We start from the raw sequence: 25515 nt of genomic DNA, 5'->3' as shown, positions 1-25515 counted from the left end.
TAGCCCTCCTGAAATCTCTATTGCATATTGACAGAACAATACTGAGGTCCCATCCAATGAGAGCAATAACATCGCGGAACGATGTTACTATCTACCACTATTGAATTGCAGCAGGAGTTGATAGACATTCCTCCTTGTTACGTGAAGCAACTTCTCGCAAGGAACTAACATTTAGATGTGTTATCTGAGTGGAAAACTGTTTCGTAGCCTCATATACACAATGTAGATGGCATTGCTCCTGGTCATTTTGTGTGCTTGCGTTGAAATCTACTTATTAGCTTACCTAAATAAGTAGCGCACTTCATGCCAGTATCTCGTTTGTTGCATGATAATTTCATGTTCATGCAGTTTTAATGGCCATCTGTCTATTACAGAGTACTTGCAACACAAGCTTTTGAAACCACACGTGAAGTACACGTTATCGGAGTACATAAATACTGTGGTCATGACAAAAATTTTAAAAAGACACATGTTCCAACCAAATAATGAAACATTTACTGAAGGAAAATAGGGCAGTCATCAGAGATATCTAAGAAATGAACTTCAACAGACATAGTGACTATATACTACAGGCCTGGTAACTACAGGGTTGGTGAGAATTCCTATTATAAACTATTTACAGCTCTTTTTAATTCGAGTACTTAGATAATTTTCATGAAGCAAAAAATTTAGTTCCTTACAGTGATGGAATTGTTATGTATTGCTAACTTCAACATAAGCACCACCATTATCTACCAGTTTTCGTAATTAGATGTGGATGTTTGCAACAGACTTCTGCAGAACACTGCAGTACATTCCAAGGAACTTGGAAAATTCACTTCTCCAGTTCATAAAAAGTTTTTAGTTCAGTGCAATAAACTTCCTTTTTCGCTCACTTCTAAAGGAAAAAATTGTAGGGCGTTAAGTCAGAAGTCTTTGGTGCTCATTCAAGGGGTTCGTGACGCCCCAGTCAGCGTCCTAGATAACGGGTGTCGAGCCACGTGCGGACAGTGCATGCGAAGTGAGGCGGGGCCCCATCTTGTATAAAGATGAGGTTACTGTAATCATTCCATTTCCGTACGACACTGTGAACATATTTTTCAAGTATATTAAGGTGCCGTACTGCATTCATTGCGTCCCGAATGAGATACAGACCCGGACCTTCTGTAGCTGTCACGAAGCACTACGCTGTGACCTTTGGGTGACGTTGACTTTCTTCGGCAACTACCCTCGGATCCCCTGTTACCCAACAATAACAATTTTCCCCGCTAACAAAACCCCCAGTATTATACACGATATCATCTCATCACAAGATATTACTGAAAATATCGGACCAGTCTTCATACCATGCAAGCATCATCTCCCCACACTCCAACCAATAATTCCTCTCAGTATTTTCGTTCCCATGTACTAAAATTCCACTCATTCTTGAAAGTTGTCCGGATTGTGTGTGGAGTTAAATCACTTTCGCGAGGCGACTATCTTAGTGATTTCTGAGAACTTCGAGTGAACTTTCCCTGAATCAGATGCATATTTTCCTCCGTCCTGGAAGTTGAGGGTCGACCGTTTCTTCTAACATCTGATGCAGAAACTCTGTCCATTAGCTTCGAGTGGCAATTCCTTGTGGTCTTTGTATTTGCCTAGGCACGAGGTCATTTCACGTATTTGTAACACGGATCGCCATATTTCGTACTGGAATGCCAGCTGAGGCTATTCACGCAAGGTTACACGTTTCCCCCTGGTCAGCCATTGATACCTGCAAGACTCACATCATATATAATCTAATAAATTCTAGCATTTCAAGGAACAATGTAAATAATTATGAACAATTTTCAATAGCGAGTTGAGTCTTGCCCACCCTGAAGGATGTTGTGGCTGGTTTTGAATACTAACAGCTTTCAGGGAGACGCCTGAGCTGTACAGTGAGAGTACTACGTTGAAACACTTCCCCGCCTTGTGCTGGCCCAAATTTTATCATCTATCCTTCTTCGGATGAAACAAGGGAGTAACATCCTTTGGTATATAATGTGACACAGGCTTTCCACAGTGCCCAGACCCCTGGAAAGTTCCCAGCAGGAGATCGAAACATCAGTTTGAAGAAATAATGGATGACGCTGCTTAATTACGCAGAAAATTTCACTTTCACTATTTTGAATACATCAGTCGTCATTCTGAAAAATCGTTCTCATTTCAAAGATGTGTGTTCTTACCACCGCCTGGTCTCCAAATTTTAAACGGAACGCTTCAAATTTCTATATCAAAATTCAAATTATAAGAAAAATCTATCACATTTCCCACTTCTCTTTAAAAATACGTATACTTTAGGAGAGAGATTTAGTGAACAGTCCTCAATGACACCTGTTACCAGGAACTATGTGTGTAAAGGTGAAACTGAGGAATTTCCTAAAGATCTGAAGCCATGTATCGAAAGATGAAAACGTAAATATGAAATTGAAAAAATTTCCAAATGGGCTGAAACCATGTATCGAATGGGGGACTCTAGCTGAACACAAACCGCATACGCTGTGCTGTAGGCTGGAAGTTTCATTCTCGGTGAAATTCTGTTGGCAGCATACTCAGTATACAATAATTGTTTCCATCAATCGCTTGTAACTTCTTTAAACTGTACACTCAAAAATTTAGGAATTCGCCCAAAGACTGTGATGTATCACTTTCATTCTCGCCTACATTTTCTCCAGAAATTGTTCTTGCATAAAGAGCACAGAATTCTGATTTGGCAGTTAAACAGTCATATTTATCAACACCCTCTTTTCACATACCATCTTACTGTCATAATAAACTGATACTCCTTCAGCAACGTTAAAAGAAACTGACACGCTGTCTGTTAAAAGGAAACATGTCCAAAATTTTCAAAATTCATTTTCCTGCATCAAAGAAATCCAACTGTTAGGCATCGTTCACTGCAGATACGGAACTTATACACAGTCTATAAACCGGCTTTAGCAACTGCTTACAGCAGAAGGCAACGCCGACGATAGCGATTTTGGCAAAATTAAGAGGAAACTTTGAAAACAGGAACGATATTACATTGTTAGTGGGGTGACAGACATCATACTGGATTCTTTACAGTAGAAAGACAAATTTATTTTGGTTCTCATGCAAACATAAGACTTTGGAGATTACAACAATTTTTGACCAGAATTATGCAAAAAGCGTTTCCTCAGTAATGATTCTAAGGGAAAAGTGGGCCAAAGGAGCAAAAGATTTCCTCCCACTATCAAATTATCATGCATTTAGTTTCAGCAAAGATAGACCACAGGTTGCTAAGTGTAAGGTAAACATTAATGGCCTGAGAGCTGGTAGCTTTTGTTTAAAGAATATTCAGATGAATCTAGAGCTTCCAAAGAAACTGACCTACAAAGCCAAACAATCCATAAACAACTTAAAACTGGATGATGTTAAAGACTTCTAATTTACACTCCAGAAGAAAAGGTGCGTTTATGGATCTACGCTGCAAAAAGGGAACATGTCCTCCTGGTAAAAAATTGAAGCTGGATAAAAATTACATACTCTAAACGATCGTATAATCACATACTTTTAGAAAAATAATACAAATTAGCTTTAGAGATTTTGCATTATGCAGTTGTTTGTCTCTACTGTAAAGTTTGCAAAAGTAGATTTGCTTCCGTTCTGCAGTTAACTGTTCAACTGTTAGTGAGATTGCTCAGAGTTCAGAATATAGTACTAGAACATAAACCAGAAGAATGGATTAAGTCCATCTAACCATATACATAGCCCACATCTCAGTCATACACGAGCCAACTCACACAAAATGTGCATAGTGGACAATGACATCTTGTATGTAATCTACATCTGCGACTACTCTTACTCTTCCCAAGCCACTGCAGAGAGTAAATACCAATATTATTGATTTTCTTTCATATTCCATTCGTGTACTCAGCGAGGGAGAATCATTATGGCTCTGTATGTGTCCAAATCTCTTTTATCGTATACTCATAACCTCTACGCGAGATACTTGACAGTGGCAGAAAAATGGTAGGTCAGTCTCCTTCGGACACAAGTTCCTTGAATTTACCCAACAGGGTTTCACGAAAAAAGTACGTCTCTATTCCTGACCAATTCTGTTAAACATTCGCACAGGACATACCAACTTTTCACGACCGTAGCAGTGCAACTCTTAATTTGTTCGACGTTTGTTGTCACACCTACCAGAACTCCATTCACTTCAACAACGGTATCAGTCACACTAAGATTTTAAATACGATTTCCTTTGCAGGTGAGCTGCATTTTCTGGACTCCTTTCAGCAAAACTGCCTCCCGTTTACCTTCCCTAACAATGACTATATGTTATCGTCCCATTTCGTATCGCTTATTAGTATTGTGACCTTGATACTTATCGTACTATGTGATGTGTTTAATATATTCTCCACTAACCTTCTAATTTGATACTATCGACTTCTTCTCCTGTGCTATAGGCTTTGACCCATTTAAAGAGAGCTGCCATTGATTGCAAAAATTGGAAATTTTGTCCCAGTCTTTCTGGAATTCCTCACGGCCGACAAACGACGATACTTTTTTGTTGACAACAGCATTTTCATCGGACAATCTTATAACGCTGCTGGTCCTACTTGATAAATCGTTTATATATGTTGCAAACCTTAGAAGTCCTATTCCACTTGCTTGGGACGCACTGTATGTTACTTCCTTTCAGTGGGACATTCGCTGACTAGGATAACATATCAGGATTTGTTAGTCAAATATTCCTCAAGTTAATCACATATTTTCAAAGGTATTCTTCATGATTGCATTTTGGGTAGTAATTGACCATGTGGTAAAGTGTCAAAAGCCTTTTAGAGATCTACAAAAATGGAATCTAAGTGTTAACTTGCATCTGCTGTTTGCAGTATATCCTACACTAAGCTTTTCCCCAAGGCTTCACCCACGTATGTGTTTGATACCTACCCTGAACACATACCCTCTCTAACTCTCTCCATGCACCTCTTCTTCCCTCTGCCTGCCCACCTCATCCTCCCACCTCTGTCTATTTCTTCCTCCCCACTTTGTTCTTCAAATCGTCCTTGTTCTCGCTTTGACCATTTTCTCACCTCCTCTCTTTGACAAAATTCTTTCCCTCACTCTGATCATATCCTCCTCCTCCTCTTCCTTTGCATCTCCATTTCCCCTCACTTTTTGTCCCATCTGCCAGCCACCTGTCTTCACCTTCCACCTGCCTCTGTCTGCCCATTTTCTCCTCCCCAGCATTCTACCACGTCCTCTACCCACCTCAACCGGTCCCCTGTAATGCTCATGAGCATGTGTAGGCCCTGCAGTACAGTTAAAAAAAATTGCTGCTAATACTCCCACAACATGCCTGTCATGAAATGCTGGCTACACATCAGGGGCTTGAAAACCATTTATTTGCTCCTGAAGTTCTGGTCGCCACGCAAAGCAGGTTGACTAAGCACAAATTACCTGTCACGCAGGAAAGCCTACATGTCAGTGCCCTGAAAACTGTGTCTGCCCACAACAAGTAGACTGGTCTGAAAATCAGGTTGATCTGGCAGGATCGAACTGTTCCCCCATAAAATGCTGTCATCCAAGCCAGCTTACACACTAGGGACTAGAAAAACATGTGCTTGTGCATATCCCCACTACTATTGGAGCTGGTCTTTGGGTGTAAATTTCAGACACACAAATGTACATACACTCTGCTTTATGTATATAACAAATGAATGAAGCAAGTTGAGCTTCACACAATTTTTTTCTTTTTCATTTTGAAATCCTTGCTGAGTCTCTGAAAGGAGGTTGTTTTTCCAAAGGAATGTCGAAATTTCTGAGCTTGAAACATGCACTAGTATCCTGCAACAGCGGACATTAGCAAAATTGAAAAATAATTTAGTATGTCTGATCTTTCACCCATTTTTTGTAAACAAAAGTGACCTAAGCACATTACCACCCACATGAAAATATTGTCTGTGTGTAGAAATCGTGATGGAAGTGGCAAAGTTACCGATGAGAGACAGCTGTATTATTGGCTCCCAGTAGTGTTGTTGTTCTCTTCAAAACGAAGAATGATTTCATGCAGCTCTCCATGAGAATCAACGAATGTGCTGAGCACATGCCCCACCATACTACATCCAGTGACGCCATTGGCAGAGATGGCACAGCAGTTGGTCGGATCTGATTGGCTTGCCTAAAGCCAGAATGCAGAACCTTACCTTACACCTACATGATAGTCTATTCTGTGCAAGCCTCTACGTTTCTTCATAATTTTCGCAACCTACATAAGTTGTATCTGTGTACTGTATTCAAACATTGACACCTCCCCCTTATACAAAGTTTACCATCCACTCTTCCCTCCAGTTAAACTAACTATTGTTTTAATGCCTCATAATGTGTCCAGCTAACCAATGTCTCCTTTTAGTAAAGTTGTTCCATAAATTTCTTTTCTGCCGAATTCGACTCAGTTTTTATGTGATCCACCCATCTAATCTTTAGCATTCTAAGCACAACATTTCAAAAGATTCTGTTCTCTCCTTCTCTTAACTGCTAATCATCCACATTTCACTTTCCCACAAGGCTACAACGCATTTATACCTCTCTTGCTATTGAGAGTCTGCATTTTATATCCTCTCTATTCTGGCAATCATCGGTTGTTTTACTGCACAAATAGCAAAACTCATCTACTACTTTTAATTTCTAATTTAATAATCTAAAGGGCTCATTTAATGTAGTTCATCTCCATTACTCCTGTTTTAATTTTGTTGATGTTCATTTTACAACCTCTTTTGAAGACACTATATCCATTCCGTTCAAATGTTCTTCTGAATACTTTGCTATGATAGAACTACAATATCATCGGCAAACAATGAAGCTGTTATTTCTTCGACTTTCAACTTCCAAATTTCTCCTTGTTTCCCTTTATTGCTTACTCGGTATATAGACCTAATAACGTCAGAGATAGACTACAATTTTTCACACCATCTCAACTGCTTCTTCCCTTTCATAACCTTCGATTATTATAAGTGCAGTCTGGTTTTTATACAAGCTGTGTATAATCATTCACTCCCTGTTTTGCATCCCCGCTACCTTCAGAATTCAAATGGTACAAATGGCTCTGAGCGCTATAGGGCTTAACTTCTGAGATCATCAGTCCCCTAGAAACTTAGAAGTACTTAAACCTAACTAATAGAAGGACATCACACACATCCATGCCCGAGGAAGGATTCGAACCTGCGACCCTAGCGGTCGCGCGGTGCCAGACTGTAGCGCCTAGAACCGCTCGGCCACACCGGCCGGCTATCTTCAGAATTCCAGAGCGTATTCCATTTAATATTGTCAAAAGCTTTCGCTGAAACTACAGATGCTGCAACATAGATTTCCTTTTCTTTAACACATCTTCTAAGATAATTCAAAACCTACCAGTTTTTTTTATACTGTTGTAAATAATTCCTGTGATTATTTTACAATTATGACTTATTAAACTCACTGTTCGCTAGTATTCGCGTCTGTCAGCACCTGTCTTCTTTAGAATTGTAATGATTACATTCTTCCTGATATTCGAGAGTGTTTCCCGTGACTCAAATATCTTGGAAATATGTGGAATAATTTTGCCTCTCCCAAGCACTGGCACTCCCAAGCATAACAGTAATTTTAATGGAGTGCCGTCAGTTCCACAGGCCTTGCTGCCACTTAGGTCTTTCAGTCCTGTGTCAAATTCTTCTGGCAATATCATATCACCCTCTAATCTTCCTTACTTACCCTTTTCTTCTTATGTCATTGTCGCCAGGTTTGTTTATCTCTACACATTCCTTTCACCTTTCAGCTTCTCGTTCTTTTCTTTTTATTTGTTTGCCATCTGATTTCTCGATATTCATACGGCTACTTCTCTTTTCTCCAAAGATGTCCTTAACGTCCCAGTAGCCGGCAGCTATCTTTCTTCTAGTTATGCATGATTCTATAGTCTAACATTTGCCCACTGGCCAATCCTGCTTAGCCATTTTGCTCTTCCGTCAACCACATTTTGAGACGTCTGCATTCTCTTTCGCCTTGTGCATGTGCTTCATTTTCCTATTCTTTCGTTATTTAAATTCAATATGTCCTATGTTATCCACTTATTTCTATAAGGTCTTGCCGTTTTATCTATGTGATTCTTTCCCGTCTTTCCTATTCCACCACCCAAAGCTACCCATTCGTCTCCTATTGCTTCCCTTCCACAATTTCAGTGTTACCTGATGCTCCCACTGAAACACTCAACATTCTTAGTTCTCTTCAGTTTATCCAAGCTCCATAAGTTTCCCTTCCTACATTTTTCCAAATTCTTCGTTCCAATCTGCAGGTCATCAGCAAAATGTCTACATTTTCCCCCGGAAATTTCTTACAATTTAAATGCTGGTTTGAAATCTCTGCCTTACTATTACAAGGTGCATTCAAGTTCTAAGGCCTCCAATTTTTTTTCTCCGGACTGGAAAGAGATAGAAACATGCGCATTGTTTTAAAATGAGGCCGCGCTCATTGTCCATATCTCCGAGAGATGGCAGCACCATACGGCAGATGGAATTTTACCGCCAGCGGCGAGAATGAGAACTGTTTTAAATACGTAAAATGGCGAGGTTGTCCTTACTTGAACAGCGTGCAATCATTCGTTTTCTGAATTTTCGTGGTGTGAAACCAATTGAAATTCATCGATAGTTGAAGGAGACATGTGGTGATGGAGTTAGGGATGTGTCGAAAGTGAGTTCGTGGGTGCGACAGTTTAATGAAGGCAGATCATCGTGTGACAACAAACTGAAACAACCTCGGGCTCGCACAAGCCGGTCTGACGACATGATCGAGAAAGTGGAGAGAATTGTTTTGGGGGATCGCCGAATGACTGTTGAACAGATCGCCTCCAGAGTTGGCCTTTCTGTGGGTTCTGTGCACACAATCCTGCATGACGACCTGAAAATGCGAAAAGTGACATCCAGGTGGGTGCCACGAATGCTGATGGACGACCACATAGCTGCCCGTGTGGCATGTTGCCAAGCAATGTTGACGCGCAACCACAGCATGAATGGGACTTTCTTTTCGTCAGTTGTGACAATGGATGAGACGTGGATGCCATTTTTCAATCCAGAAACAAAGCGCCAGTCAGCTCAATGGAAGCACACAGATTCACCGCCACAAAAAAAAATTCGGGTAACCGCCAGTGCTGAAAAAATGATGGTGTCCATGTTCTGGGACAGCGAGGGAGTAATCCTTACCCATTGCGTTCCAAAGGGCACTACGGTAACAGGTGCATCCTACGAAAATGTTTTGAAGAACAAATTTCTTCCTGCACTGCAACAAAAACGTCCGGGAAGGGCTGCGCGTGTGCTGTTTCACTGAGACAACGCACCCGCACATCGAGCTAGCGTTACGAAACTGTTTCTTCATGATAACAACTTTGAAGTGATTCCTCATGCTCCCTACTCACCTGACCTGGCTCCTAGTGACTTTTGGCTTTTTCCAACAATGAAAGACACTCTCCGTGGCCGCACATTCACCAGCCGTGCAGCGATTTTCCAGTGGTCAAAACAGACTCCTAAAGAAGCCTTCGCCGCTGCCATGGAATCATGGCGTCAGCGTTGTGAAAAATGCGTACGTCTGCAGGGCGATTACGTCGAGAAGTAACGCCAATTTCATCGATTTCGGGTGAGTAGTTAATTAGAAAAAAAATCGGAGGCCTTAGAACTTGAATGCACCTCGTATATAGTCTGAAAACTTCCAGTGGCGCCCGATCTCTTCCACGCAACAGACTTCTCTTATGTTTCTTAAACCAAGAGTTAGCGGTGAATAAATCATGCTTTATTCGGAGTTCTATCAGATTGCCTTTCCTTTTTCGTTGTCTACATTCGCCAACCAGTTTTTCATCTCTTCCTTTCCCCAATTTCAAATTTCAGTCATGCATCACGATTAAGTTTTCATCTCAGTAACTATATGAACAGTTTCCTTTATTTCATCATACATTTTTTTCATCGTCTGTAGAGCTAGTTGGTAGTACCAGTACAGAAAGGCACTACTAGATAATCCTACAAGGCCAGGCGAGTCATACAACCAGACTGTTGCCTCTGCAGCTACTGAAAAGTTCGCTGGCTCCCGTCAGGAGCTAGTCTGGCCTCCCCTCACATACACCTCTGTCGCAGTTGCATCCATGACACTCCTATCTTTATCGTTGACACACGAAAGCCCGTTAGTTTGCCAGAAACCTGGCGGCTGCGTATTTTGTGATGGCGAGTTTCAACGATTTCCACATATATAATTCAAAATCGGCCATTAGACGCCATGAGAAACTGAGATATGGTGATGCACCCATTGTCTAGGGTTAGAGTCTTTGATTATTAATCAAAACGTCCTCACTCCCGGCTTCTAACTACACCACTGCTTAAACTGCGAATAAAAATCATCAGAAATGGCGGACGAAGACCACTCTCATTACGTCAAAGGCCTCGTGTCCTTGGGATGGAAAACTGCTCCTAAATGCGGAAGAATTAGCAATGATCAGGATGAGATCATAAAAGCAATGCATTAAAGACACATAACATGTAACCACGTGACATGTGGTATGTAATTGAAAAAGTGCCATGATGATATCTTTACTGGCAAAATATTCCGGAATAGACCCCCTTTCGGATCTACGGGAGAGGACAGACAAGGGGGACGCCACCATGAGAAAAAAAATTGAAAGACCAACGAAAGGATGACGTTCTATTAGTCGGGGTATGAATGTCAGAAGCTTTAACGTGATAGAGAAGCTAGAAAATGTGAGAAGATAAATGCAAAGGCACCATCTAGATGTAGTGGGGTTCAGTAAAATAAAATGGAAAGACGAGGATTTGTGATTAGACGACGACAGAATAATATAAACAGCAGCAGAAAACGGTATAGCGCGAGTAGGGTTAGTTATGAATAGGAGGGTAGGACTGAGTTAGTGTGAACAGTTAAGTGATAGGGTTGTTCTCATCAGAATCGGCAAGAAACCAATACCGACAATAATAGTTTAGTTATACATGCCCAAGACGGAAGCAGAAGATGAAGAATAGGAAAAAGTCTATGAGGATACTTAACAGGTAATACATTACGTAAACGGAAATGAAAATCCAATATTCATGGGGGATTGGAATGTGGTTGTAAGGGAAGGAAAAGAGTAAAGGATTAGGGAAGAATATGGGCTTGATTGTAGTAATGAGAGAGGAAAAAGACTTACGGAATCCTAAAATAAGTTTCAGATGGTGATAGCGAAAATACTATTCAAAAATCACAATTGGAAGATGTATACTTGGAAAAGACAGATAAATAAAAGAAGATTTCATTTAGTTTACATCATGGTCTCTCAGACCTTCCGATATCAGATACTGGATTGCAAATCCTACGCTGGAGCAAATATAGACTCAGATCACAATTTGGTAATAATGAAGAGCAGAATGAAGTTTGAGAGACTAGTCAGGAAGAATCAATGCGCAAAGAAGTGGGAACCAAAGAACTAAGGAATGAACAGATACTCCAGAAGTTCTCTGAGGCTATTAGATATTGCCAGCCGGCCGGTGTGGCCGAGCGGTTCTAGGCTCTTCAGTTTGGAACCACGCGACCGCTACTGTCGCAGGTTCGAATCCTGGCTCGGGCATGGATGTGTGTGATGTCCTTAGGTTAGTTAGGTTTAAGTAGTTTTAGGTGGCCGATGACCTCAGATGTTAAGCCCCATAGTGCACAGAGCCAGATATTGGATGATGAATAGCTCAGTAGGCATTACAGTTGAAGAGGAGTAGACATCTCTAAAAAGGACAACCCCAAATGTTGGAGAAAAAAACGTTGGTAGAAGGAAGGTAACTCCGTAAAAACCATGGGTAACAAAAGACATACCTATGTTGATCGAAGAAAGAAGTACTAAAATGTTCGAGGAAATTCAGGAATACAGAGACACAAAGCCACTTAAGGATGAAATAAGGAGGAGCTGCGTGGATGCTAATGTGAAATTTCTACATGAAAATGCGAAGAAATCTAAAAAGAAATGATTGTTGGAAGGAGTGACTCAGTATATAGATAAGCCAAGGCATCCTTCGCTGAAATTAAAAGCAAAAGTGTTAACATTAAGAATGCAATGGGGATTGCAGTGTTATATGTAGAACAGAGAGCGGATAGGTGGAAAGAGTACATTAAGGTCTTCTATCAGAGGGACAAGTTATCTGATGACGTGATAAAAGGAGAACAAAAGACGATAGGAAAGAGATAAGGGATTCAGTATTAAAATCAAAATTTAAAAATACTTTGGAAAGCTTAAAGTGAAATAGTGCAAAAGTGATGGACAACATTCCTTCGGAATTTCTGAAACCATTAGGGGAAATGAAAACAGACTTTCGGAAAAACATCATCCACACAATTCCGAAGTCTGCAAGAGCCAACAAGTGAGAGAATTATTGGAGAATCATGTATACAAGCTGCTGACAAGAGTAATACATACCAGAAGAATGAAAAAGGAAATTGAAGTTGTCTTAGACGATGATCACTTTGGCTTTTGGAAAGATTAAAATACCAGGGAGGCACTTCTGACGTTGTGGTTGGTAACACAAACAAGACTGAAGAAAAATCAAGACACGTTGATAGAATACTTTGTGTCGACCTAGAGAACGCGGTCAACAACTTCGAAATTTTGAAGGAAAAAGAATTGGGGCAAGCTGTAGGGAAAGATGGGTATTATGCAATATGTACAAGAACCAGGAAGCAACATTAAGAGTGGAAAACCAAGAACGAACTGCGTGGACTAATGTAGGTGTAAGACAGAGATGTAGCCTTTCAGCCCTCCTATTCAGCCTATACGTCGAAGAAGCAATGCCGGAAATAAAGAAGAGTCCACGGGTGGGATTAAAATTCAAGATGAAAGTGTATCTACGCTAAGATTTTCAGATGACATTGCTCACCTCAGTGAAGGCGAAGAAAAATTTCAGGGTTCTTGAATGGACTAAACAGTCTAATGAGTACCGAATTTGGATTGATAGAAAAGAAGAGAAAGACCAAATTTCCGAGAATACACGTTTGGAGCGCAACATTGTGTGTCAGTGTGGCAAGGACTAAGGAAGTACCGGAACAGAAGACACTCGAAGCATTTGAGATGTGGTGCTATAGAATAATGTTGAAAATTAGGTGGACTGATAAGATAAGCGATGAGGAGTTTCTGCATAGAATCGGCGAGGAAACGAAAATGTGGAAAACAAGAAGGGACCCGATGATAGGACGTTAAGACGTCGAGGTACAGCTTCCGTGATACTAGAGGGAGCTGTAGAGGCCAAAAGCTGTAAAAAAAATCGGTGATTGTGATACATCCAGCAAATAATTTAAGCGTTATTCTTAGATTAAAAGGTTGTTACAGGAGAGGAATTCATGGCCGGCCGCATCAGTCCAGCCTGAAGGCTGACGACTTCATTTGTGACAAGTTAAGTGCCTTTGTCCGAAATACGGATGTATGAGGTCCCCATGTGGAAAAACTAGGTTTATGACTGAGATTGTTCATAATGACTAACCAACCGACACTGATATAGCCACTGAACATTTTTTTTAACGCTGAAAAATTATAATTTCGCTAAGGCGATGGCTACGCCCATGGTGAAGGACATCTCTATGGCAAGCGTTAAAAGATACATGGAGTCCACGAACACGAGTCACATGGAACCGAGGTACTGACCTGTGTAATCAATGCGGACCAAATTCTACGAAAGCTCAGCTAATCAATCTTCCAAGTATTGATCGCTTGCTTGAAGCAGACCTGGTTTTCATATAAACCTGCAAGATCGTTATCCTTTCCTTCCAAACTCTTCATGTCACAGTGGCACTTGTTCTCTAAGTATTCAATTATTTGCTAGATGTATCCCAATCTCTATCTTCCCCTACACTTTTTACCCTCTGCAGCTCCCTCTAGTAACATGTAAGTAATTTTCTGATGTCTCAACAGACGTGCTCCTATCCTGTCCCTTCTTTGTTAGTGTTTTCATGTCTGCATCAACGCCGATTGCGCGGGGAACCTACTCATTCTTTTCCTTATCAGTCCACATGATTTTCAACATTATTCTTGTAGCACCAAATCTGAAACGTTTAGATTGTCTTATGTTCCGCATTTCCCACTGTCCATGATTCAGTGCCATAAAATGCTGTGCTCCAAACATACATTCTTAGGAATTTCTTCCCCAAATTATGGCTTGTTTTTGATACTAGTAAACTTATTTGGCTACGAATACGCTCTTGCCTGTCCTTATCTCGTTTTTATTTCCTCCTAGCTTCGTCTGTAATGGGTTGTTTTGTTTACAAAGTAACAGTATGCCTTAGCTTCGTCTTTTTTGTAATCATCAGTTCTGATGTTAAGTTTTTCACTATTCTTATTTCTGCTGCTGCTTATTACTTTCGTTTTGCTCTCAGTCGACATTCTGTACTCACTGGATTATTCATTATACTCAATGTATATTGCAATTATTCTTCACCATACCTTATCATTGATATTCTTTTACCCTGAGCCTTCCTTTTCTTTCCGTCATTGATTCTTCGTTGCGGAGACGGAAGAAGTAGATATGGCTTCCAAAACTACAATCGTCGCATCGTGCCTGCTACTTCATAAACAAAGACTAAATCTTCTCTCAACTACATGCTATTAGGTTCCAAAATTCCCTTCTTTTATAAGAACATCCAAAGGTCTTTTCCTACGCATAAAAAACTAAATGTGACAAAAAAAATATTAATGGAAATGAAAAGCGTAGCAGTCTCTTTAGAATTATTTCCTTGTAAAAGAAGCCGAAATCTTGAACACGTTTCGTTGCATAACACAGAGGAAAGTTATAGAAGAATTTCTCCGGAACAGAAATTATATTCTCCAGCCACAGACATGAAGCGTGCATTCACTATGTTCCAGTGTATTGACCGCGACTTTCACTCGGAGTTTTAGAGAAAGTTCTTCATCAACAGCAGACTCTGTTATTTCGCGAACCCTTCGTCCTTCGAAGTTTGAGAAAAGCTGTTGCGCCCTTAAAATTATGCAGGGACAAACATTTTAACTTACCCCCTTCTTGCCGAACGGTGTTGTTTCTCAGCTGCTCCACCGTGAATGTTAATCAAGCTTCGGCTCCAGAAATATAAACCGAATTTCTGCTATCTGTAAATACAACAATCATACTAGTAGGGTTTGTTTTGCTTATCACAGACACCCACTGTTTGTATCCTGAGACCAAAATAGTCTAGTACAGTTTCCGTGGTCCTGACAGTCAATGACTAGCAGCGTTGACACCATTCTACCACAGAATGGTTAGATGTTAACGTAGTAGTCCAATAGGGTTAAACCTAAAAATTAGACAAATCGGAAATAATTGCTACAAAATGTGGCCCAATATGACTATCCTAGGTTTTTCCCGAAAAAGGGGTATTTTTCCGGTTTTGTGATTATGTCTCCTAAATTACTCGCAATATCGAAAATATAGTGAAATTAAAAATTATAGGCGGGACCAATTTTACATGTTCATGAATTTTTTTTAACCACTCTTTTTTGGTAATATCGTTGAGACTAACCCATCTATCAGTTAAGTGGTTCATACAAACGTTATAGAGGAATAAATTCTGCGTTTGATGAGACCAAAAGTGAAATGGATCTCCCGTTTCTGTACGGCTAAGTTTGGACTGTCATTGCTATGCATGTAAGGTACTTCACGTTTACAAATCCAGGTCGCTAGATCAATTTTATGCAGAGAACTCAAAAATAACATTATCATGAGTAAAGGTTGAGAAAAAAATTTAAAAACTGTTCAAAGTCAGGGGTAAATTCCGTGACAAGAAATTTAAGGTCAGCTTTCAATCCCTTATTAACCGGCAAAGCGTTTTTGCACCTTGTTATTCTGCCTTTGTGTATATGTTCTGTCTGGCAAGCCAGTGTAATAATGACAAAAGTGTATCTTTTGTAATTCCTAAGGTAATAGTCCAGAAAGTTACCTTCAAAAAATCAGAACCCTACATTTGACTAAATTTGGAGGCAAATATATTTTTATAGATCACCTCTGATTTTAATTTAAAATTCACCATTTGGAAGACCAGCTTTTGCATCACTAGAACATTGTGCATAATGTGAGTGTGTAGTTTAAAAAGACACTGCAGCGGAAGTGTGACCAGTGTGGTGTTCGATGGCTACACAGAAGACCTGCCCACCAAGAGCATCAGCAAAAGACACTACTCCTGAGGTCATCTTTACCGAGTTAATGATGGTGACTATGACTCAGGGTCAATTCCTTTCCAATGACAGAAATAAAGCATGTCTCATTAGCTTGCTTATTTCGAGGCTTGAAGATGAAGGCTTCTCAGTAAAGCAAGCTAATGAGAACGCAGACCACCTAATTGTTTTCACAGCGCTTGAGGTACCACAGGAACATGAGAAGGTTGTGGTTATTGGTGAGGATACGGACCTTCTCATCATGCTCAATGCTCTAGCCCCACCGTCAGCAAATATATATTTCTTGCAACAAGGGCTGTGCAAGTAGTTGTGGGTGTCGGAAGGCTGGTATTAAGTGCTCATTAATTTGTGTCAACTGCAAGGGGAACTCATGCACTAACTCCTTCCAACTAGATGAAACTGACGAACCAGATGTTGACGAAGACCTGGACTGTACATATGAGAAGACGAAAAGTGCTGACTTTGAGGAGCCGAGTGACGGGACGTCGGACTCGGAAATTACAGACTTTGAGGAGACGAGTGGTGCGATGACAGTCAAACGTCGACGTATGTGAAATTTCTTTACATACCTACTTTGATCCTTTTCAGCTCATAAATTTATGTAAAATTTTGTAAATACGAAATATAATAACCACTACTTAATTTGAAAGATTGTCTATCTCTTCCTGCCTCCTTCATATAAGATGAATGAGTATCATTATATTATATCAAGGGATAAGAACGGAGACCACGTATCTGACAAGAGACAAATTTTACGGGGGAGCTAAAAAACACACATTTTTAGTAAAAATTTTGATTGCTTTGATTTTTTTATTTCGAGCATAATCATTTATTACTCTCAGGTTGTGTGCACTGTCGTTTTTTCTTCATTTTGTTATAACATATATTTCTTTCACTTACAAGTTTTCTTGAGTCAGGACTTTTTCTGACATATGTCAGATACGAGGTCTCAGTTCTTAACACTCGATATATGAAAAACTTTTTAATATTATTTTTCAAATTTAACAAAAGTTTAATATTTTATTCTATGACTATATTAAATAAGTACAAGAAAATGGGTTGCTATAGTTCTGTATTTAAAAGAGTGTACATAAGAATTACTGAAGTACTACATTTGAGATTGTCTTCATTGGTGATGAGAAATGGTGTAAATTTAATAATGAGCTGTACACAAATGGATGGTCCAATAAATTCACTTTTGATTTCATCGAATGCAGAATGTATCCCTCCATATCATTTTTATGAACGACATTATTGATTGGAGGGTTAGTTTCAACCATATTACCAAAAAAAAAAAAAAAACAGAGTTTAAAACGAAAATTTTTCATGAACGTGTAAAATTGGTCCAATTTTGAAGAGCACTAGCATGGAAACGGGTGGTCCAAAAAATATGCGGATGGTCTCATTCAATGCAGAATTTCATGCCCTACAATTTTTAATCCTGCGATGTTTTTGATATTGTGAGTCATTTACGAGATATAATCACAAAACCGAAAAAATACCTCTTTTTCGGGTACATGTTTGCCCCCCACCACTTTTCCACAACTCCTCCGAGGGGGAAAACCTAGGACAGTGATACTGGGACACAAACAAAGCCATTAAAAGAATAAAACCTTTTGTAGCAATTATTTCCGATTTGAATGCTAATTCTACTGGACTATAGAGCATCATAGAGTTCATCATTTTACGATGCTTCCTGAACGCCAAGACGAATAATGATATACCATCAACTTAGTGGGTGTGTATATGCCTGAAGTCACTATTAGTCATTTCAGGGAGGAATTATGTCTTATCTGAAGCGAGTCAGGGAATCAACATAAAGCTGATTATGGATAGGGTGACAACTCCATTTCTCGCGAATACAAATCCAGTACCGTAACTACTGCTCCACCATGCTCGGTTCCTGTCAGTAGTAGTTCAGTCCATCATTAACAAGCTAACGAGTGCAGTATAGATTTTCACCACCAGATTTTTATATCGTTTTTCAGATATACATACGAAAAAATATACAAAAATATTTATACAGTTACATGCTCGCCGTTCTCAGTTTTTTTCTGTAAAAGCAAAATGCTGGAATTAGGCAGGGGCAAGATCGTTGTGGCTTATCATTCTACGATATTGCCACTCGAGTTGGCCGCGATACTATGAATTTCATGAAGATATGGGATCGATGTGGTCAGGACGGCCATACTCAACGATGTGCAAGATTACAGCCCCATGAGTTTAGCGCCATATAGGACTGACATATTGTTCGCTTGGCTATAGAGAATCTAACAGTCCCCCACGTACCATGTGTTATACGACTCTGGGGGGACAATAAGCTGAACAGTCCAATAGACTATCAGTTCCTGCAGTTAGTGACTAGTGTACACTGAGGTGACAAAAGTTATTGGGTAGTGATACGTATATATATATATATATATATATATATATATATATATATATATATATATATCGATCGCGAGAGTTTCGCGTAAGGTATAAAAAGACGGTGCATTGACAGAGCTGTCTTTTGTACTCAGGAGGTTCATGTGAAAAGGCTTCCGACTTTATGGCTGCAAGACGAAATTATAGACACTGAACAAAGAATGGTACTTGGAGCAAGTCGCATAGGACACTCGATTTCAGAAATCATTAGGAAATTCATTAATCCGAGATCAACAATGTGACGGCTGTGCCGAGAATACCAAATTTTAGGCATTACCTCGACCGACAACATCGGTATTTGCGTAGACTTGTCAATGCTAACAGAAAAGGAGCAATGCATGAAATAAACGCAGAAATCAATGTGAGAAATGTGACGAACGTATCCGTTAGGACAATGTTTCATGGGAGGGAGGGAATTTGGTGATAATGGACTATGCCAGTGGTCGACCGATCCGGATGCCTTTGCTAACAGCACTATATCGTCTGCACTGCCTTTTCTGGGCTACTGACCATATCGGTTGCTCCCTAGACGACTGTAAAACCATGGCATGGGCAGAAGAGTCCTCATTACAGTTGGTAAGTGCTGATGGTAAAATCAGAGTGTGGCGACAACACCGCAAAGCATGGATCCAAATTGTCAACAAGTCACTGTGCAAGTTGGAGGCGGCTCTGTAGTCGTGTAAGCTGTGTTTACATGGAATGGACTTGGTCCTCTGGTCCAACTGAACCGATCACTGTCTGTAAATGGTTACATTCGGCTACTTAGAGACCATCTGGAGCCATTCGTCGACTTCATGTTTCCCAGCAACGATGGAATTTTTATGGCTGACAATGAGCCATGTGACAAGGCCACAGTTGTTCGTGATTGGCTTGAAGAATTTGGGACAGTTCTGGCAAAAGCGTTGGCCATCCAGATCGACCGACATGAATCCAATCGAAAATTTATGGGACGTAACCGAGACGTCACTTCGTGCACAAAATCCTGCACCGGCAACAGTTGCGCAATTATGGGCGGATGTAGAGGCAGCATGGTCCAATATTTATGCAGGGGTCCTCCAAAGACTTGTTTAGTGCATGCCACGCCTAGTTTCTGCCCCACGACGGGGAAAAGGAGATCCGACACGATATTACCAGGTATCTCATGACTTTTGTCACCTCAGTCTATAAAGCAATGTTGTTACACCTGACATTAATTGTGTACTTGACGCTAAGATATCTTTCTTTCACCCGATGTAACGGGATTCGTGACATAGAGATGACTGCTTGACCGAAACCGGCGATTCGTTAATAGATATACAGTACTATGCCTTTTGGTGGTTTCGTGGTGCGTTCTTTTCGTAAAGTGATGCTGTGCGTTACTGTAAGCAGAAAATAAAAAGTAAGTCACTTTGTCAGTGTATTGCATAGTTAGCGTAGACAGCATTGTAATGGCAACTTGTTTTCTGTCGATTCTTTAAACAGTTAATCGGCGTTTCCCTTATTTTGTAGAAAGTGTAGTTGATGGCTAGTAATGATGTTTCTTTATTTAGTTAGTTTCAGGTGATAAATTGTTTTGAAAAAGCATCTCGTAGCACTGAAAATAGTTTTACTTAGGTTGTATTTAATATTATATAATAACTTGTGTGCTGTGACAATTCTGGTGAGGTGATGTTAGGTTAGTGTATTTGGCTGAGAGTATTAATGTAAAAGCTTCTGCCACGAATTTAGTTCTCAGTACTGTTGCCACACCTATTTTCTGTTTTGCTTTACATGTCATTCCACTTGCTAATAGAAGTGCTTTCGAGTACACAGATACACCCACGCTTAGTAGTTCCGTCGACCATTTCATTTAGCTCTACGAAAAGGGGACATGAAATATTAATTAATTTAAAATACAAGAACAGATTCGGACTATAAGGAGATGACAAAATAAGTGACTGAAATAACGGGTTGATAACATGCATAATTAATGGATTGGTAAATCTGATACCCGAATTTCCTCCTCAAAACTAATTTTCCCGTCGATCCTGTACTGACTTACTTTTTGCCAAGGAAACGGACGACATTATGGGAAATCTGCAAAATTTTTAGATTTCTGACAGTCAATGTTGTAAAATAGTCCGTTGGAAAGAAGACAGGAGCCGTTGAGCTCAGCATCCTCTTCCGTGGAGGGAGACTTCCTTTTTGTCGGTGGTGTTGGTCTAGCGCCACTTAAGAATATGCAGCCTATCCGACAGGGGTCTCACCCTCTCTGCCAACAGCCCCACAACAGGGACAGCACTGAGTCCTCGGTCAAGCTGACTGTATGGAACAAGCTTTTTTGTTTTTTTGTTTTCGAATTAGCCACCTAGGTAGCAGGGTGAGATACACAGGCTCCGGAGGTCACTGTGTGCGCACTCTGAAGCACTCTATTCGCGATCTGTTTGTTTCGGTAAAAAGGGAAGATGTGGTGCACACAAATTTACTGAAGTTCTTCCAATCACAATTGGTATAAATCTATGGTTTGCTCCACAAGTTTCTGAGCATTGACCGAAAAATAGTCCAGACCGATTTATTGTAAATGTTCCTTGATTTAGTCGACCAGGTGTGGCACCGTCGGTCGCCATAAAACTGTTAGTTACAACATGTTCCTTGGCCTTATTCATCTGAAGCCAGCCATGTGCTGTATACTCGAAATAGACATCTGGTCACATTTTAAGAAGATGCACGCTATGGTCACGATCGCGGTAACGGTAAGCACTCGCATCTGTTTATACGGGCAGTCCAATTGCATCTCAATGCATCTGTGGTAAGCAACACACCCAAGCCCCCGCACACCCCGTTTTCCATTTCTACTTGGACGTAGCTAATTAGGTGCTTGATTATTTCATTCTGATCGGTTCTCCGCCAGTGCGTTAAGTAATTTACCTGGAGGGCTGGAATAAACCCGCACCGTCGTTTTCTTGAGTATTTCATTTACTTTTCGGCGGATGGCTTACTTCTGCCGGTAGTATGCCACAATTCACGGCTTTTCTACATTGTGAAGACTGCCCTGCTATTTACGTGTTTCTATGGATCAATATACTGATTTTAACTCGACTGCAGCATCTCTGTTACTCGTCTGCAAACCTTCCCCCCTGTTCTTAAAAGACTGAAACATGCCATTGGTGAAAGATTTACTATATGCTGAGAGCATCGACGCTGAAAGGTCAAGGAACCAGTTTTCCAGAGTACCCAAAATTGTCTATAAAATGGCAGGAAGGAATGACAGAGTTGCAGGTACGTTTGCTACCGATCGTAGCCCAACTATTCATTTAATTAATCACGACGGATAACGAATCAGCGACGCAACTTCCTCCGGGGATTCACAGGACTGGATATCTACAACGAGGTGGCAGATGTCGTGGAATCCCTCCAAATATCGTGTCGGAACTCCATCTGCCCGGTGCAGTGCATCAACTCAACGTTGCATGGACTCAACAAATCGTTGGAAATTTCCTGAAGAAATATTGAGCCATGCTGCCTCTCTAGACGGGCATAATTGCGAAGATGTTGGCGGTGCAGGATGTTATGCAAGAAGCTATCTCTGGACGATCCGTGGTGAACCTCACGGAGAAATCTTTTGACGATGCGACGATGTCAGTGCTTGCGAAAGGTTTAAACTTCGCTCCTACACCTGCCTCACTGCCTTTAACGGATTTCATCAGTTCCATTGAGGAAGCCATTAGACGTCTCCCTGTGGATTCTGCAGACGAAATTCGACGTGAATCTTGCCGAACGTTGTTGAAATGTGCGCCACAACGGAGTAACATCTCGCCAGCTGAAAGAGCTGCTCTCCGCAGCCTGAGAGAAGATACTAGCACAGTCGTACTGCCTGCAGATAAGGGTAACGCCACAGTTCTTCTGACAAGAGAAGCCTACAACGAGAAGATATATTGTCAGCTAAATGATTCTATGTACCGTAGAATTGAAAAGGACCCAACAAGCCGAATATCAAGGAAAACTACTACCCTTTTGAACGACTGTTCTCTACCTGAAGAAGTTATCAAGAGATTGAGACCACACAATGCAGTACCACCAAGACTCTACGGTCTTCCGAAGATACACAAGGATGGTGCCCCACTACGATTAATAGTGAGTAATATTGGTGCTGCGACCTATTCTACAGCAAAATATCTGGCCTCGTTACTAAAGCCGTATGTGGGTAAGTGTTGCCACCATATACGTAATTCCGAGGATTTTGTCAGTCGCTTGAAGGATGTTAAGCTTAGCAGCTCGGATTTATTAGTCAGCTTTGATGTGGTCTCACTTTTTACCAAAGTGCCTTTAATGGAATCATTACATCTTATTGGTAACTTATTCAGTGCAGAAATGACGGCCTTGTTTGAACATATACTCTCCTCAACGTACTTTTTATTCAATGACGAATTCTTTGAACAAACAGACGGCGTCGCCATGGGGAGCCCTTTGTCGCCTGTGGTAGCTAATCTCTTTATGGAGGACTTTGAGGAGAAAGCACTTGAGTCTGCTGTTTTAAAGCCTACGGTCTTCTGGCGGTACGTAGATGATACTTTTGCTGTATGGCCTCATGGCAGACAGGAACTGGAGAAATTCCTTCATCACTTAAACTCATTACATGAGAACATCAAATTTACGATGGAGATTGAAAAAGAGGGCACTTTACCATTTCTAGACGTGCTAGTACGCCGTAAAAATGATGGGTCATTAGGACATTCTGTGTACAGGAAAGCGACTCACACAGATCTGTATCTCCAGGCGTCAAGCTGCCATCACCCAGCACAAACAGCCGGTGTTCTCAGTACCTTAATACATCGAGCGCATATAATATCGGATGATGAAAATCTCCACGCAGAATTAGAACACTTGGAGAAGGTTTTCAAAGAGAATGGCTACACTTCTCGCCAAATACGGAAGGCCATGCGCAACTATCATAACAAGAAGCAACGCACTGAGGACGCAGATGATGACTTTAAATCAACTGCGTTCCTTCCATACGCCGGGAATGTGTCGTCGAAAATAGGCCGATTACTGAAGAAAAATAAAATCAAGGTTATCTTTCGTCCACCAGCTAAGAACCGGGCCCTGGTTGGATCCGTTAAAGACGATTTACAACTGAAGAAGGCAGGCGTCTACAAAATTCCCTGTGAATGTGGCGCTGCATATATTGGCCAGACGACAAGAACTGTCCATGAACGATGTATAGAACATGAAAGATACACCCGTCTGCGGCAACCGTCAAAATCGGCAGTAGCAGAGCACTGTATTTCTTTGGGACATTCAATGGAATACAATGTAACAAAAATTTTATCCCCGGTTTCCGGTTTTTGGGATTCCGTAATCAAGGAATCAGTGGAAATACGTCTTGCCAATAATCTTATAAATCGTGACAACGGCTTTCAGCTGGATAAAAATTGGAATCCTGTTATTAAAATTATACAATCACAGCGGAATCGACAGTGTCATTCGATACTCAATGACTAGATGAACCTTTATTTCCACCACCGAGGGCAGCACGTACAACTCGGCTATGCTGCGCATGTCAACACCTGACGCATGCGCTGTAGGATGCCAGTACATTTCACATGCGCGAGATTCGGCATAAATACCGCGACTGCACCTGGGCTCTTCAGTAGTTGTGTACTCACCTGATGATGGCCGGACGTCTCTGGGCCGAAATATCGTGGCAGAATGTCGACGGGATCCGGCTGCATACCCGGAAATTATTAGAAGAAGAAATACGCCGGGAAAATTTCAGAAGTCACGAACTGACCTCTTCATTATGGCCCATAAATGTTCGATGTGATTCACGACTAACGATCTTGGTGACCAAATCACTTGCTGGAACTGTACAGAACGTTCTTCACATCAAACGCGAATAATTGTGGGTCGGTGACATGTCTCATTGTCATCCATAGAAATTCCATCGTTGTTAGGAACATGAAGTCCATGAATGGCTGCAAATAGTCTCCAAGTAGCCGAACATATTTCCACTCATATATCGGTTCAGTAGGACCAGAGGATCAAGTCCATCTCATATTGAACAAGCCCACACCATTAAGGACCCACCTCCTGTTGGCACATTGCCTTGTTAACGACTTGGGATGCATGGTTTCGTGGTGTCTGTGCCATACTCCAACCCTGCCATCGGCTCTTACAAACTGAAATCGGGGCTCATGTGACCACACCACGGTTTTCCAATAACCTACGGTCCAACCGATATGGTTCTGAGCCTAGGGAAGGCGCTGCAGACGATGTCGTGGTGTTAGCAAAGGCACTCGCGTCGTTTATCTGCTGCGATAGCCCATTAACGCCAAATTTCGTCCCATTGTCCTGAAGGTTGCGTTAGTCGTACGTGCCACATTGATTTATGCGGTTATTACGCAGATGACGACGCTCTGTGTCGTTAAGTGATGGCCGACACCCATTACGTTGTCTGTTGTGAGAGGTAATGCCTGAAATTTGGTATTTTCGGCATTTTCCTGATACTATTATGGTCTCTAAATATAGAATTCCTTAGCAAATTCCGAAATGGAATGTTCCATGCGTCTTGCGTTCTGCGTTCAAAATCAGTTAATTCTCATCGTGCTACCTTAATGACGTCGGAAACCTTTTACGTAAATCACCTGAGTAGTAATGACAATGCATTGCCCTTTTGTACCTTCAGTACACGACACTAAGGCCATCTATATAGGTGTATATTGTTATCCCATGACTTTGTCACATCAGTGTACAACCCCAGAAGGACGTTTACATACAGGTTGTACTCTAGTTCCTTCCAATACATATTCTTTGTTGTCTTTTGTTTGTTTAGAAAAGTGTTTAATTTTGCTCATGTGTGTGTGTTATAGGATATTTTATACATCTTTTAATGCCTTATTTACTGAATTCCGGAGTTAACCTGGAATAAGGTTCAAAAATGGTTCAAATGGCTCTGAGCA

Source organism: Schistocerca cancellata, chromosome 7 (assembly GCF_023864275.1).
Source record: "Schistocerca cancellata isolate TAMUIC-IGC-003103 chromosome 7, iqSchCanc2.1, whole genome shotgun sequence".
Classification (NCBI taxonomy): domain Eukaryota; kingdom Metazoa; phylum Arthropoda; class Insecta; order Orthoptera; family Acrididae; genus Schistocerca; species Schistocerca cancellata.
Note: the sequence above shows the minus strand (reverse complement) of the source record.